Raw genomic sequence first — 17094 nt, forward strand, 5'->3', positions numbered from 1 at the left:
AATGATGAAAACTCATCATATTGCCTACCACAATACTGAGCCCACGCACAACAAGGGACATATCTTATACTGGATTGGAGGGGCAAATGTCAAATTTGGACCTATTTCTACCACTCCATGCATCTGGTCTGATCACTATCTCCTGACATGTTGCCTGGAGCTTCCCGTTAAACCCGTAAGAGTGCATGCTACGGCACACACAGTCAAATCACGTAATTTCAAGAATATTATTCCCGATATTTTAATGACTTGTGTAGAGTCACTTATGAACAAAACAGACAACCCTGATGACCCTGAGAGACTTATAAAAGTCTATAATGAAGTTATGTTGGAAATGCTGGATAAGTATGCCCCCATGAAAGATAAAACAGTTAAAGACCTGCTCAATCGCCATAAATGGTTCTCTCCTGCATTACAGGCAGAACATACTTGGCACAAAAATAAATCAAATGAGAATCTGCTAGCATGGAAACTCATTGAAAAAGTACAAGATGATGATTATAGAGACTAAGAAATATTTCTATGATGATCAAATAAACCGGGCTTGAGATAAGACAAAGGAACTTGGTCTGTTACCCCTCCATTAAACCTACTACTGACGATTGTAGTAGAGTCCAGAAGGCCTTTGCAGACAAACTGCTGAAGGCTCAAAAGAAAATTGAACAGGAAACATGAACTCTTCCATCGCCAGATCCCCTGTCCTGCCCATACCTAAATCACTTAAAATAGGTAATTCCACCAACCTTCCATGCAATTTCAATTTTATAGAACCCAATTTAACCAATATGCTGGAGTTACTAATAAATATGCACCCCACAAACTGCCCGGGGTAAATTTCCTCTCTAAATATATATTGGAGCACCAAGAATTTTTTGCATTGTTCCTTTGTCGGTTTGTTAGCTCTTCTTTCCGTACTGGCTCTATTCCCCATTCTATTAAAAAATGTGGCAGTTACCCCTCTGTTAAAAAAAAAACAGGTTTGGACCCGTTGGATGTGGCTAATTTACTTTATTTTTCCTTAAGCTTATTGATAAGGCAGCTACTACACAGCTGCAATCTTAAGTATTTAATACCGGTAAATTGCATGTGAAGCAATCAGACTTCTGGAGCTTCCACGGAACTGTGACCGCACTGTTGGATTTGCAAACACATATGCTTGGTAAACTGGAACACAGCAAGTCAGGGCTGCTGATGCTATTAGACCTATCAGCAGCCTTTGACTTGCTGGACCATAACATTCTGCTCAATGGGATGGCAACTGTTGGCGGACTCTCCAACAATGCCATCACTTGGCTCAGATCCTTCTTGCAGGGTCGCCAGTCACGTGTCTATTGGGGCGACTGTGCTTCTGAGCCACAGACTATAACATGTGGAGTTCCCCAAGGGGCATGTTTTTCCCCCTTTTTGTTCAACATTTACATTCTTCCCTTATGTGTTGAGTTGGAATCTCTGTGGATCTTTTTCTGTAATTACGCAGATGACTTTCAGTTGGTACTGAACATAACCGGGAATCACGATGTTGATCAACAAACTTTAGCTGTAGCATACCATGTCATAAAACAATGGATGTCAGCAAATTGGCTTTGCTTAAATGCTGCTAAAACTGAGTTGATGCTCTTCGGTTCTCAGCAAGCTCAATCTAAACTAAGCCAAAAATATAATTGCTTCACTATAGAAGGCATTCAAATTAAAATCGTGCAGAAAGTCAAGACCTTAGGCACTTACATGGAGGAAAGTCTTGATAGTGAGGCACATGTTACAGCCATCTCTACCAACACTAACTACCACCTAAAGGTACTTAGACAAGTAGCTCCATTAATATTGGTGAAAAACTGTATAAAACTTGTAAGAGCAGTGATACTGCCACGTGTGGACTACTGTAACGCCTTACTGGGAGGATCCAACAAGGCTGATAGAAGTTGCAGGAGATACAAAATGCAGCTGTGCGAATCATCTTTGAGATGAAAAGTTCTGAACCCACTAGTGCTGCAAGAAAAAAACTCCACTGGCTCCCGGTGGCAGCTCGCATCCAATACAAACAGCTCACTACATGCCACAAATGTATCTTTGGAAATGCTCCCCTGTATTTGAAGGAGAAGATTAGCATCTATCAAACAAAGAGATGCTTAAGATCTATGGAAGGCTCCTTGCTGGCACTGCCACGGATAAAAAGATCCCGTGGTTTAGTGCGGGCCTTCCATGTTCAGGGTGCCCAAGCCTGGAACACCCTTCCACCACAGATACGTAAGATAGAGGATAGAGGATCATCTCGCCTTTCACAAACAGCTGAAGACCATTCTGTTTAGCTAGGATAAATCTCCAGTTTTCTCGTCCTACTTCTGTCTTTCGGTGCCTGGATGCCTGTGGGCTTTGGCACGTTACAAATCCGATTAACATAACATAACATAACACTGCTAAACTGCAGGTTTGCTGGTGGGGTCACCTTATTTACCTCCAGACAAGAGCTGATGCTAAATCAGGCACGCCACCAGCATAAAACAGCCGGTATTACCGGCACTTATACCAGCAATCCCCTCATGGAGTCCCACTGAACTCCATGGAATGGGGACTTACTTACCATTACTGGCACCTGTAATCTGCCAGAAATTCAGGCAGATCAGGCACAGGTATGATAATTCCATTTGGTTGTATTCCGCTGGATTTACCAGCAGGATACCACCAAACTTATAATGAGACCCTTTGAATTTGTCAGATGCCCCCCAACCCAAAGTGTACATTTTGGAAGCAATTTGTTAAAACATGAAAAAGTTATTAATAAAACATAAAACCTCACTTTTCAGCCTACTGCAATTCATTTTCCCATAAATGAAAAGTGTTGTTTTAGTACAGCCGTAGCATGAAAATCGCTTGGCAGATTTGGACCAAATAGGAACCAATTTGGGCACGCACCGTTGACTTAATTTCCTTGACTGGTGTGGGGTAAATCCATACAGTAGTTTTAAAAAATATTCGACAGAGACCTGGCGGTGCCCATGCTCCTTAAAACCTTTATATTGGTCTGGGTGCCTTGCTGCAGGGAGGATGAAAGAGGCTAATAACTTTTGAATTGCTGCATGGATTCAGATGAAATTTTAGGAAACATAATGGCCCTCATTACGAGGTTGCCGCTAACCCACTGTGCTACAGGCACAGTAAATTCCCATTCCCATGGGTCCAATAGGACTCCATGGGAGTGGGAACCCTGAAGCATCAGTACTGTTGTTAACGGTGCTGATGGTTCAGTGAAAACCCTGCAGGTTGGGGCCTGAACTCCTGGCAGGTCAGACCTGCTGCTAGTTCAGTGTCCCTACCGGCAGACTCGTAGTGACCCGGTCCGGAAAAGGTGGCAGTAACTTGTTAGCGGCACCTTTGTTTCTGAACCAGGTCACTTACAATGAGGCCCAATGTTTGTTAATGCACCCCAAATTGGACATTTTATGAATAATTTGTTAAAAAATAGAAAATGTATTAAGAAAACATATAAACACAGTAGTAGGCCTAAAGGAAAGATATGGCAAGGCCATACCTGGTGAGACCTCAAGAAACAACTCGTTTGGCCATGTCCACAGGCCATGGCAAGAAAACTAGTGGTACAACTTGTACAGTGGCCACTGCAGAAGGCCATGGCTAGTTGGCCCTGAGGAAACTAAGGTACAGCAAAACCCTTTAAATTCAGAGAAAAACCATTTGTTAAGAGAGAGTTAAGACAAGATTTAACACAATAAACCCCCTGAAATTCAGCAATAAAATTTCAATCAAGTCAACCCCGGAGAAGAAAATGTGTCACACAAACCAAACAGTGACAGGCGGTAATGGCCATGAGATGGCCGTTGAGGAAAAAGCAATTGAGTGAAGTGCAGGACCATGGAAAGAGGAGGGGGTACTTAGTGAGTGCCTGTGAGAACAGGGAAAAGTTTTGGTATTTCAAGCATTATCGAGGGAATACCAGGGTAATCCAGCAGGCATGGGTAGTTCAATGACACTGTGTCTGTAGAGAGAGTGAACATTTTTTTACATCTGCCGTGATCCTATCTCCTAGGTGGAGGTAATGGGTCTCTGTGCTGAAGGTCATGGCTACTGGACCCCAATAAAACCTACTGGTGAAACATGTACAGTGGCCATGGGAAAATGTCATGGCTAGTGGACCCAAAAGAAACATTTAATTAATCAAACCAGTGACATCTGTGATGTCATGCATGGTGTAATTAGTGATACCATCAGTGATGCTGTTACTGATGTCATGTATGATGTAATTACTGCTGTAACAAGTGTTGTTAACCGTGACATCATGGGCAATGTCCTCATTGTGGACATACTCTGCACAACAGGAGGCACAGAGTTAAAGTGGACTTACTTGAAATGTGATTGTTGATTTACAGGGGTTTTGTTGCATTACAACTTATCACCTTAACCCTCTCTTAACCAAGGTTTTTTTTTTTCACTGATATATATATGCTACAGTAAGAATAGCACTGCTGATCCTGCTTGCTTATATATATACACACACACGCACACACTCATACTCAAACACATACATCCCTGAAGCCACCCAATTCTTTGTTGACAATACATGTCACCATACACAAACAAACACACGCAGTCTCTCACACACAAACACACCTGGAAGTCCAAAGTGCACCTCACCACACAAACACACACATGCACACCAGTGGCGGCTGGAAAATATTTTAACTGAAGGGGCGTAAATATTTGTGCCTGATATGGCATAGCGACCGAGCATAGTGAGGGAGCCCACACCACGCAAGGAGTGTTTGGGGGGGTTCTCGCTCCCGCGATATTGTTTTAAATAATGCAGACTTTTAGAATAGTTGGGTAAAAAGCCAAACAGTTTGCAATTTTGTTTTGTAGGGTAACTCATGAAAGAAAGCCACTGGATGCAAGTCACCAATAGTGCACATGAGCATTTCTCCAGCACATTTTCATGATGCCTTTTCCCACAGTATGAGGCAGTATAAAACATTTTCACACTAGCTGCGCCCATACATTTCTATTCTGAAGAAAATACTCCATTTGGCTTTACCATTAAAAATGCATACCAAACTATGAAAACATGTCCAAACTTGCTTTACTAAAATGCCAATTGAGCTACATAATAATACTTATCATGCTTTCTTTATCAAAGATGCCCAATACAAAATGTCATACCGCAATAAGAAATGGCTAGACTAAGTGCATAGAAGTGACGGTCTTGCTTCATAATAACACTTATCATGCTTGCTTTACCAACGATGCCCAATACAAAATGCCATACCACAATATGAAATGACTGAACTGGCTGTATTGAAATGTCAGTCTAGCTACATAATAACACTTATGCTTGCTTTACCAAAGGTGCTTAGTACAAAATGTCATGCTACAGTAAGAATACCACCACTGGTTCTGCTTGCTTTATCAAAGATGCCCAGTACAAAAATGTCAAACCACAATAAGAAATGGCTAGACAGGCTGCATTAAAATGCAAGCTTAGCTACACTATAACACTTATCATTCTTGCTTTATCACCCATGCACTGTAAAATATTCCATGCCTACTCCATGGTGTGCCAGTGCCTTGTTGTCAGACATAATCACAATAATGATGTATGTGTTTATGTGTGATTGCGAGGCGATGGGGGGCACTGGGGTAAGGCATGTTTTTTACTGACCATCTACCATAGATGGGCAGTAAAAAAATTACATGCCTGTCTCCTGGGTCCCGGGATCCTCACACATGCACACAATCAATGTGGTGATTTATGTGTGTATGCCATGCACTGGGGGACCAGGGAGCAGGAATGGTATTTTTTACTAGACATCTATCATAAATGTCCAGTAAAATAATACGATGCCTGTCCCCCGGGCCTCACAGCAGGGTTCAAGACGAGGGTACACGTGGGTGGGCGGAGTACACCCACTTTTTTCAGAGGGTGGGCTCCGCCTCCCACCAGCTAAAATGAGAAACATTGAATGTCCTCTTTGAATTGATGACTTAAAGTCGACCTCAGGGATCAAACTGCTGACGTATCTAGAGGCTGGATGGAGAGAAGGAACGTAACAATATTCTCTAAAAGGACAAAGAACAGATGGTACAGATGAGCAACATTTTGGGCTTGAGATGAAGATGCTCATGCTACGGAAATGCTGAGAAATATGTAAATCAGTTTACGCATGTACAGTGCTGACACGCAAGTAGGGAAAAGTAGTCATAAGGCTTGCTACATAGTGAATTAGATTGCGGCGATGCGCCAATGTATAGGAAGCATATGACCTGGATGCTCCACAAACGCACTTTAGCAGGCCGGAAACTTCATGAACAAGAAAAAGACTTTCAAATGAGTGGTGCAGTTAGAAATTACTGATTGCAAGGCAAGGTTCAGAGAAGATGGGGCTGGCCCAGAACCAAGGAAATAAGACCACAGTTAACTGATGTCTGTCAAGAAGGCTACAACAAACATGAGAAAGGAACACGCTTCTGTTTGAAGCATTATGAAAAAAGCTCAAAAAGAGCTGTCTTCAAGTCACATGGGGGAGATCGAAATAGCTTGGGTCAGGGTGTACCGAAACTAAAAGACAGAGTGAAGCTATGCTCCCTTTATTTCCCACGCGAAATCAACAGTTACAAGGCAAAGTTCAAAAGCCTAATTTTCTGATGGACTGAAGGTGTGTTGATGGATACAGTGGGTTAATTGGAGGGGAGTCATGATCACGCTGAGCTTCCATACACCTGGCATGGTTGCCTGTGTGCTGCTAGCATGTGCAATATTCCAGGGCGGTACAAGGGTGCCCAACTAATCAAAGTGAGCCATGTAATGAAGAGCCCTATAGTTGATTGTTGTGTATTTCGTGATGACAATAATGACCAGTTATTGGGGGTGGGTTCTGATGCCCACCTGACTTAAGTACCCAATCATAACCAATGATTATATAGAACATATACGTAGATGTTCATTGAGAGCCAACCACAGGTACTCAAAAGTTTTGTAGTTTGCCACGTAGTATGACGTTTTCAGTGACAAATTATTGTTATAAAATAACTGTTTTTTAATTAAATGTTTTGAGATCGAGCTGTGCGGCATCAGATGATGCCCGTTGTATTGCTTGTTTTATATAACTGATATTAAAACAGAAAGCACTTTGCCATCTTCCTGAGACGTTTTGATTATTGATGTTTGAGTAACTTCTGCATCCCCATTCGCCTCTGAGTATTCCTACATCGCTTTAAAGGGCTCTTGGGAGTAAGAGTTCACTGGCCTGATTCCCTTGGCCCTTGCCCTGTCCCTTGTGCCTCAGTCAAGAGCCTGGGTGTCAAACTTCTCCGTAATGGTTCCTTTGAAGCTCGGATTTCCACCATCTGCCGGTCTGATTTCGGGAAACTAAAAACTCTGAGAAAAATTCTTCCTCTTCTCCCCCAGGAAAATCATACTATGCTGGTTACATCTTCGATAATGCGGTCCAAGATTATAGCAATGGCATTTATCTGGGACAGCCAGAGTACCAGATTCAGTGACTGCAGGTTCTACAGTATGCTGCTGTACATTTAGCACTTAATGGTACCCGACTGACTCCTTCTGCTCTTCTTCGACGATTACACTGGCTGTCTGCAGAAGCACAGATCAAGTTTAAGACCTTGTGTGTGGTACACAGAGCCCTCTACAAGCTTGGTCCTCAGTACCTGAGGAAGAAGCTGGTCAGGTACATCCCTGCAAGAAGTCTTCGCTCAGAATCACAGGCTCTTCTGAAGATTCCTAAGTTTTGCCTTAAGCGGCTAGGTGGCCGCTCGATTTCAGTACTTGCCCGAGTTTGTGGAATGCCTTCCCGCTACACTTGAGAGTGCAAACTGAATACTTTCCTTTTAGGAAAGCACTAAAAACTCAACTGTTTAGTTTTTTCTCTGTTTCATCGCTTCGTTGAAGCATGCTTGGTAAAAAAACTGCTGTCCTCTGCTCAGCGCCTAGAGGCCTTCGGACCATAGTTCACACTTAATAAAATGTCAATAATAATAATAAAGAAATACATTATTATACACATGCACATTTAGAAAATATACGCACTGCAAGCATTCTTCATTCACTCGAGCATACATCATGCACTCATTCATCATAACACATACATACACACATGTATACACATATTTAAATACTAAATAAATGAACATACAAACACACACAGTTACACAACAGAAAGCACATTATCATTCACACCAGCATCCATCATCCTTCATCCACCTAACAGGACAAGCATGCGCACATTTATAAACATAATTTTAATTTTTTTTAAATTACATAAACAAACTTACCTTCTGCCGTGGTAGTGGAGGTTCCAGTGATCCAGCCCACTGAAAGCATGAACAGGAATCAGGACGTTTCCTGGTTCCTGCACATGCATGCAAGGGGCTTGAGCGTGGTTCCGTATACGCCCCACTCCAGCCTGCTCTGTCGGCATGTGGGCGGAGGCGCTGGAGCGCTTCCTTGCATATACAGACGTGCAGTTCCCCAGCCAGCATTTCCTAAGCACAATGCGAGGCTGGGGAAGCAAACGTCCCCAGCCTTGCATGGCTCATTGAGCTTGCACAGCTTGGGAAATCTAACTGGGAAAGGGAAACAAAATAGCCAAGCAGAATTTAAAATGATGAACTTTCACTTCTGACCTTATACAACACTTGCTGATGTAAATCATCCCGAAGTACAGCAAAGTTATTTGAAACCTGGTTTGGGATCTTGACTTTACAAGCTCAAGCTTTTGTTTACATCAGCATGTAAGGCTTACCTATGCCATGTGATCCTCTATTTCATCTAACGTGATCTCTTAACGAGAAAGAGCATGGAACCAAAAATAAGCCGAGATTCGAAAGTCGTATTCTGAAAATAAATGAATTCTGTTTTAGCTGTGATAGTTCTGTTGATAAGAAGGGTTTGCTGCAAGAAAGTTAAAGCATGAGGTCTCGGTCTCTTAATCATTTATTTTCCAAGCTGAAGATGCTTTCATCTGATACCAGAAGCCCTTTTCTGTGTAGCAGATTAGCCTGGGAACTAATTATATTCAACACTTGAACACTTCACGTTGAAGCTAATAGAAAGAACGTTGGAAAATAATCCCTGTATGTCTAAAGAAATGTCCTCTCACTAAGAAACAGGATCTGAGATATGGCAATTAATATTTCTCTAAACCGTATGGTATGTGAACATGCAATATTTTAATGAAACCTGCATACCATATTATAGTATAGTTGGGATTTCACTATTTACCTGTAATGGGAAAGTGACATTAATATTCAAGTGAAATGCTGTATTAAAATTGGGTTAAATAAAGGTGTGACCAGCTTTTCATATTACCTTCCTCTGAACTGTCTGTGACAATTCGCAGCCACTATCGATAGTCGATAAGGAGACATTTATGAAAGCATATTTACTTAGTGAACTATTGAAATTTAATAGGAAAGAGCTGTCAACTGTTTGCATTTTACTACGTATTTTCAATGTGTTTCATTTAATGTTAAATGAACTTCAAAAGGTATCCCATCATCATTATGAGAACATGAGAAAGAAAAAACAAGCTCAAGATTAGCTAATGGCGATGTAGAGTTGAGCTAAAACGATCTTATTACCACTGCAGCTGTGCTTACCTAGAGAGTCCACATCTTGTTTTTAGAACTTCACAATGATTGTAAAGTTAAAGGAAACCAAAAAAACAAATACGACAGTACATTGTTTCACATTAGTCTGTCAGTGACAGTGCATTAGAAGCATCACCAAAGTGACAGCTATCACACTCAACTCTTCTATAAGGGTATTTAAATGCATTTGATGTAATCTGTTTAAAATATCTGTTTACAAAACATTGCAAAGCTTCTTATTCCAAATCAATTCAGGGTTCCAGGGTCGTGTCAAGGAATTCAACCATCTTTCTAGATCACTATTTGAACATGTAACTCCTATGTCACTTGCAATATTCTTAAAACCTGCGGTAGGAGGGCCTTAATCCCATACATGATTGTTACCAAGGATTGGATAGCTGACAAGTTAATGATGTTTCCTGTTTTGGGGCAAACCGTCGGGTAGCATGAACAAATCCCTGCAGATATTTAACCTTCTGAGGTTGATACATTGCATATTAATACCAGCTATTATTAGATTGCTTAGAAGCAGAAGGAATTGTGCAGAACGCACTATATAAACACACAATACTATTATTGCTGTTTTATTTTTATAAAGGACATTCGTTGCTTTTATCAGTGAACTATCAACCAAATAACTAAAGTAGGACAGTTGGTGTTTTAGCTGACAATGATTTCATAAATTAGGGTGTCATGGAGCGCATGCGTGTGAATATGTATTTGGGACAGCAGTAGATATTACACTTCATATTTTGGGTTGTACATATGTGTATGAAATTAAATATATATGTCGTTTAAGAAAATGGAGATAAAGTAATTTTCTTAGAAACAAAAAATTATGGTCTCAGTAAAGTGTGGAAGACAGCATTTGAACCCTGACATTTATGTCCAAAGCAGAACCATTTACCAAAAAATAGCACCCGGATCGGGTGAGGCAGCCAATCAAGTTGCACAGGATGTGGGCTGAATCTCGTGATACAAGTCCTTGTCCTGAGCTTAAATCCACATCAATAACAACACCCACCATCATTGGGGAACTCTGTGTCCCCCCTTTAATGCTGGGGTGTGGGCTGTTCTAATATGATATGCTAAATGTACACCCAGCCTGACTATTTCTGATTTAGCTGTAAGGGTGCACTACCTGCACGACCTGTTACATGTATACAATATAACCCTGAATGAGTGTAGCCTTTAGAAGATTGACCACTGTGCCTGATCCTTTAATTGTAATATAATTCTTTTTTAATGAATTACATTTTATTCATGGTATTTCTTGAGCACTGCCCTAGACCCTAGGATCAGTAGTAGATCGTTTCTAGATCTGCATAAAATATAAGATCTTGGCAGTCACAAGAAATGCAGTACAACCCATTAAAGCATGGCAGGATCCAGTACAGTACATGTAAGTCAGGTATTTTCAAGGGAATAAGATCAGAAGAGAGTGTTAACTACTAAAGACAAAGAGGATGATTCAGAAGGATACCTGTTTGTGTCATAATTTATTCCAGCTGCAATTTAATCCGTCATCTCATTGTAACATCCTAAAACCATTATATTCACAGAGAAATCAGGTGTGACTTACTACTGTTGTGAAGTCCAGTTACATTACACATGATTCCCAACAATGGCCGACTTACACCCATGCATGGTAGTCAGGGATGAATCAGTGTGATGGAATCGTTCTATTTACTTTTCGGTGGCTCACTTTACATACAAATGGCAGTACTTTATTGTTCCGCAAGTGCAACAATCTCATCCCACAAATGTGGACAATAGACATCCCATTTTAACCTGAATATGTTATTTTTATTTAAAATAAAACATCAAGGAATTAATGGTGGTCACTTAATTTACGATGCTGGGTAATGTCACACGCAATTCTTGAATTGAATGCATGCCGGGTGTCTACACAAATGAAAACACAACCTGCCTGATGTTTTCATTCCCAATATAACATCCAATTTACTTTTCAGAAAATCACTAACATTGCTACATGGAAAACAAACATGAATGACTTTCTAGACAATAGGGTCTAATACTTCACAATGTAGACATACACAATGACACTATTTGAATTAACGTTTGTGAAACCATGAATCTACAGTATGGGATTATGTTTTCTCCAACTCACCTGCCAAAATATGAAGTAGTTCTCAGAATAAAGTTTGAAACCGGACAACGTACTTAATTTTCTCTGAAAGCATTAACACATATGGGAATCAGAGAAATACATTTCTCTAATTCTTGGTCTGATTTAAATTTAAGAAGTTGGACATTATCTTAGACAGGCTATGGGTTCTTAACTTGGTCATAGGCCCTATTTATCTGCACTTGGTATGATGTTGGATTGGCACCAAATAATTAATATAATAAATATTTGCAATGGCTTGAATTTCTGAGGGTTTCTGTTGCTATTGTTATGCTGTGACAGCGTGATCTAACACACTCACTGAGAAAGTTCATCTTGACAAGACCCCAGTTCTCTATTTTCTCAGTTACTGTATTGACTATGACAGGAGCCAATCAAAAGACTTGTCATTCCCTGCTTTAATTTGAGATGTCTAAGGCACCCAGAGATCCCAAATTGAGGGAGAAAAGACTTGTTACGATGATGCTACCCAGGCTTTCAGTTTTAATTATAAACAATAAATCAGAAAGCAAATACACATTGCACTGCATTTCCCCTTTCAGTGATATAGCTTTTAAACTGGGTTCCCAAAAATACTGTATATGCTGCTAATTAATTCCAGCTAAAGTTTTCTAAATAAGACGATGTCACGTTTCTCACATTTTGTTTGTCTTTGAAATGCCCAGGACAGTTAGGGACCCCAATGGGCCTTTTGAAGTACTGCTATGTAAGGTCTTACTTTCAGCCTGTGCACCTGGCTCCAGAGTCCTGCTCAGGTAATTGGGTCATGCACAAAGAAATGCCTCTGCATTCAGTTCAATATGGGGAAAGCCCTTTAAGGGATATCACATCAATGTCTTTCCAGTTGGATTTTGCTTCTCTGTTTAACCCAAAATATCCCCCTTCTCCCTATGCAGCATCATTTCACGAATCTTGAATTTGACAGAGCCTGTGATAGTTTCTCTTCACTTTCTCACACCCATCGGAACCACCCTTCTTTCTTCTGTTTGCCTGTCCAATTCTATATGTCACAAAAGGGAAGTGTCATCTTTGACTTAGGCCCCGCTCAGGAATGAAGAATCAACATTGAACTGGTATATTCATGAAACATTTCAAATGTAGGCCTGTAGAAAAGTCATATATCCTTTTTGTGAAGAGCGAATACGCCCTTTCCCTGAATATAGAGCAGCCTGCTCATGGTTAAGTTACTACTTGTTTCATGTGCAATGTAAACTTAGATCTGGATAAACGCTTTACGAAATAGACCATAACATTTTTTAAAACATTTACAATATGTTTTCTCTCTAAAATGTTTTTCCACCACACAGCTTGTTTTACTCCACACATTGCACACATTCACAAACATTTTATTTACTTTCCTACCTCACATCCAGCACATTTGCCTAAAGCATCCCTTTATATCTTAAGTGGGTCCGCAAAGGTTTCTAAGAAACTTTTAAATTGGCACGTTTGTCTTCCTCATTCACACCCCACTCAGACACCTATTAGCATCCTTCTATGCTGGCCTTTGAATTGGTTATGCATACATGCATTCCATTACTGTGTGTAACTTATGCCAAATCTTTGCTGAATGCACAGTAGTAACATCTTTTGTTAATCAGGTATAAGTCACTTTTTTATTATTTGTAATTTACACATTAGTAAGTTCATGTTTTTTCAAGAATTAAATCACGTTTACTTCTCGAAAAAGCTTTGTGAATTGGGTTAAATCAGCTATGGGGGTCTGCTGTTGGAAGGATGTTAGTGGGCAGTTTATTCGAGGTGCTGTTTGAAGCTGATGTCCTTATCTGCTCTCCAATTGAATGTTGTTGTGTTTGTTCATTGGAACAATACATCAATTAGCTAATGGTTTCTGTGTGACATTCTGCAGAAATATACCCAATATGCCTAAGCATATCTTTAAAATGATTATAGTTTAACATTTAGATTAACCTGCGGTGATGAATCAAGTATTTTCCTAGACTGTCACACATAACATACCTCTAACCTCCTGTGGTGGAGAGGTGGGAGTCTAAAAGTGGCCTAACCATACACTAAGGACAGGAGGAGCACCTGGTCAAGCCGGCAATATGCAGTGATATGTGCTGCCAGCGTGGAAAGAGAACATCACTTTTCAGCTTCAGGGAAAAGGCTTCAACTGACAAACAGCCCAGTTGAAATAACACAATGGAAGAATTTGTATGTACCATTAAAAGCCACCTGGCTTCAGATTCCCATTAAGAACCTTGGCTAAAGTGAATTTAAATGAATTAAATAAAAACTAAAAAAACAGAAGGAGGCACTAAAATAACATAAACGTTTTTTTAACAGAGCAAAAGGGAAACAGAGAGGTATATCTACCACCTACTCAGGAAGAGCAAACCAGATAGCCTGGAACATAACCTTTATATAGTAAGGTTAATTGGCACTCCTAATTGACTCAACTGATTTTCCGACTGATCAATAGAGGATGAACTTCCACAAGAGGCCTATGATGTAAGCACTGTTGCCACCAATGGGGAACCTGGACACTTCAGCCATTCAGTAAGTTGCTTAGTGGAGAAATAACTGTATAAAAGGAGACCCAGTTCAGTTGCAAGGAGTCTGAGCTGGGGACTAGTTCCCTGCCTCGCTGGTTCGGGGCAAACAGTGGAGACGAAGCCTGCAGCAAGGAACGGAAGGCCGCCATGTACCTGGCATCTACTCTATTGTGCTAAAGTAGCAAGAAAGCCTGAAGCAGGGGAAGGAAGGATGCCTTGTGACTGGTAGCTGGTATTAGTACATTTGTTTGTTTTTATTTGGCCGAATGGTACATTTGACTAAATTCGACCTGTACAATTTGATCGAATAAAAACATACAAATTGGGTAATGCATACCAAGCATGTGGAGCGGGAGTTGCGGATGTGTCCCTCGCTCCTATGATCTTTATGTATTAACCTTGAGGGGGTTGCAGGGTGTCCCCGTGAAGAAGAGACCCTGCAGCGTCTGATCTTACCCGCATTTGAAGGCCGGATCTGAAGCCGCAGGGTGTCAGTCAGCCAGGTGGTGAGCGAACAGGTAAGTAGGGAAGGGGGTTTAGGGGTGGGGCATTGGTGCGAGTGTGTTTGATTCTCTGAGAACTGATCGCATGAAGGCTGTTTTTTTGAACAGTTTGCCGAGATCAGTTCTCAGATGGTCAAACACACTTAAATCCGGTAGCTACCCTGCTGTGCTGAGGAGGGAACCTGAGAGAGAACAGCTGAACCCAGATGGGGAAAATAGTCTTGTATTCCTCTGATCCAGGAGCCCAAAGGAGCTGGAAAATAGGCAGCCTGTGCCTATGGAAGGGGCTATGCAGCCTAAGGTTCTGCACTGAAGAAAGGGCTGTGGGCAGCCTGACTACTCTTAGAGGGGATAAGGAGAACTTTGAAGGAGTGCCATACGAGACTCACCAAGTTGCTTCAAGTTCAAGATACCCCGAGAGAGGGGTCAAGAGCGAAGATATCCCGAGAGAGGGGGGTGAGAGATGAGACCCCAAAGAGAGGGGAAGGAAGTGAAGATACAATTCAATTCCAAAAAACTTTATTCGACGTGAAGTCATCAGGTTTGAATACATTACAAAGTAGATAAAATACATAGTATCATACAATTAAAATAACTCAGCTAAAAGACTTTGGGTAAAAAAACTAATGTATTTCACTAAAAATGGTTGTTGCAGCAACGTAAGGCTTTCGTTGTAATGAACAAATGGGCAAATGGGCATTGCCATGCTTAAAATTATTAGAAAGCCAGGAGAAAAATACTCGCAGCCTGGGACCCAAGTTAATGAGCAGTCATTGTTCTCCTCAGAAACCATGTTCTGTGCAGATATCTGCCCACAAAGCATACTCTTGAGGGGATAAGGCATTGAACCAGAAATTCTAAGGCATGGCTCCATGTTTTGATACCTGCCTCCAACAATAAAAGTCTCAAATACAACCACCTTAGCTGTTGAGTGGGCTTACAAAATAAAAATAAATGTGTAATTGTCTCCTCGGCGGCACCGCACATAGGGCAACTAGCTGAATTTGAATCTTTGCATTTAGAAGCAAAAGCAGCAGTTTGCAGGGTCCCCAATTTTAGCCTCATATAAAGTGATCTTGCATATGCAGGCGTGATCATGTCCAGATAGGCTTTAAAACTGTATGTGTGCCTATGATCCAAATAATCCGGACCCAACCTTAGCTTTGAGGCCTCGAGGAGAAGAAGATTCCTTGCTCTCTGTCTTACAAGAAGCTAAATTTGGCTCCAGCTTGATGCGTAAAGGCTTCCAGGGTCATTCCAAAACTCAACCACATTCAAACAGAATAATACGTTTTTTTTTTGCGTGGGAGAGCCTTTTCAGGCCACTTTTTCCTTCAAGAGACATAATATTTAATAGCGCCCCCACCACAGTTCCAAAGCTGGTTAGGTCCAGACTCTAACCCATAAGGAGACAGGCCGAAAACATAAGATCAGTACTTAAGGGGATTGTGCCGTATTACAGATGAACTAAGGCAGTCGGAGCACTAGGTGGTAATAATATCAGTTTCTTCAGGAAGTCATTTTCTTTTTTAAGACTCGTCTCAACATCCTCAAACCCCCACAGCTCTGAGCTATAAAGGGTGTGTGATACCACCTGCTTCTGATAGAGAGCTAATGCAGGAAAAATAGCACCACTCCCATGACAAGTTGAAACAGATACAATAGCCCCTCTAAATTTATTCAGCGTAATGGCAGCCCTATTTATCTGAAGAGCCCATGCTAGTCTCGCCTAAAATCTCACACCTAACTAGTCAAAACGATCGACTTGTTCGATGAAAGTATCATCAATCTTTATTTGAAGCGAGATGTTCTTCACATTTTTCAGATTAATAACCATCATCTTGGTTTTTACTGCATTTATTAGAAGGCTCAACTCCCTCGATTTCCTTAGAAAAATTTAAATGGATTCCTTTGAGCCCTTCAGTGTAGTTGCTATTAGAACAGCATCATACTCATACAATATTGCCAGGAACTTAGTTGTAGACAGATTAGGGCGGTCCTGGCACGCCCTTAACAACTCATTTTGATCTCCTTTATGTAGTGGTTAAATAAAAGGAGGGGCATGGCACAGCCCTGCCTAACACCCAGAACCACCTCAAAGAATGATGCTTGGTTGTGACCCATTTTATAGCGTACACAGGACACAGTATTTGAGTAGAGTGATGATATAATATTTATCTGATAATCTGGGACCTTATGCTTCGCCAACACCTGCCATGACTGCTCACAGAGCACAGCATCACGTGCTCTCCTAAGGTCCTCAAACAGTACATACAGGCACATTTTCAGTAGGACAGATTATTTTTGAATG

At 41.0% G+C, this 17094-nt stretch overlaps 1 protein-coding gene across 5 annotated transcripts in view; it reads left to right on the forward strand.

The window, feature by feature from the left end:
* The window catches only part of TRPC4 (transient receptor potential cation channel subfamily C member 4), a 1757650-nt gene that overhangs the window by 412011 nt on the left and 1328545 nt on the right, over positions 1 to 17094 (forward strand). The window lies entirely within an intron of this gene.

The sequence above is a fragment of the Ambystoma mexicanum genome, chromosome 7q, assembly GCF_040938575.1.
Source record: "Ambystoma mexicanum isolate Mex_15411 chromosome 7q, UKY_AmexF1_1, whole genome shotgun sequence".
Taxonomy (NCBI): Eukaryota; Metazoa; Chordata; class Amphibia; order Caudata; family Ambystomatidae; genus Ambystoma; species Ambystoma mexicanum.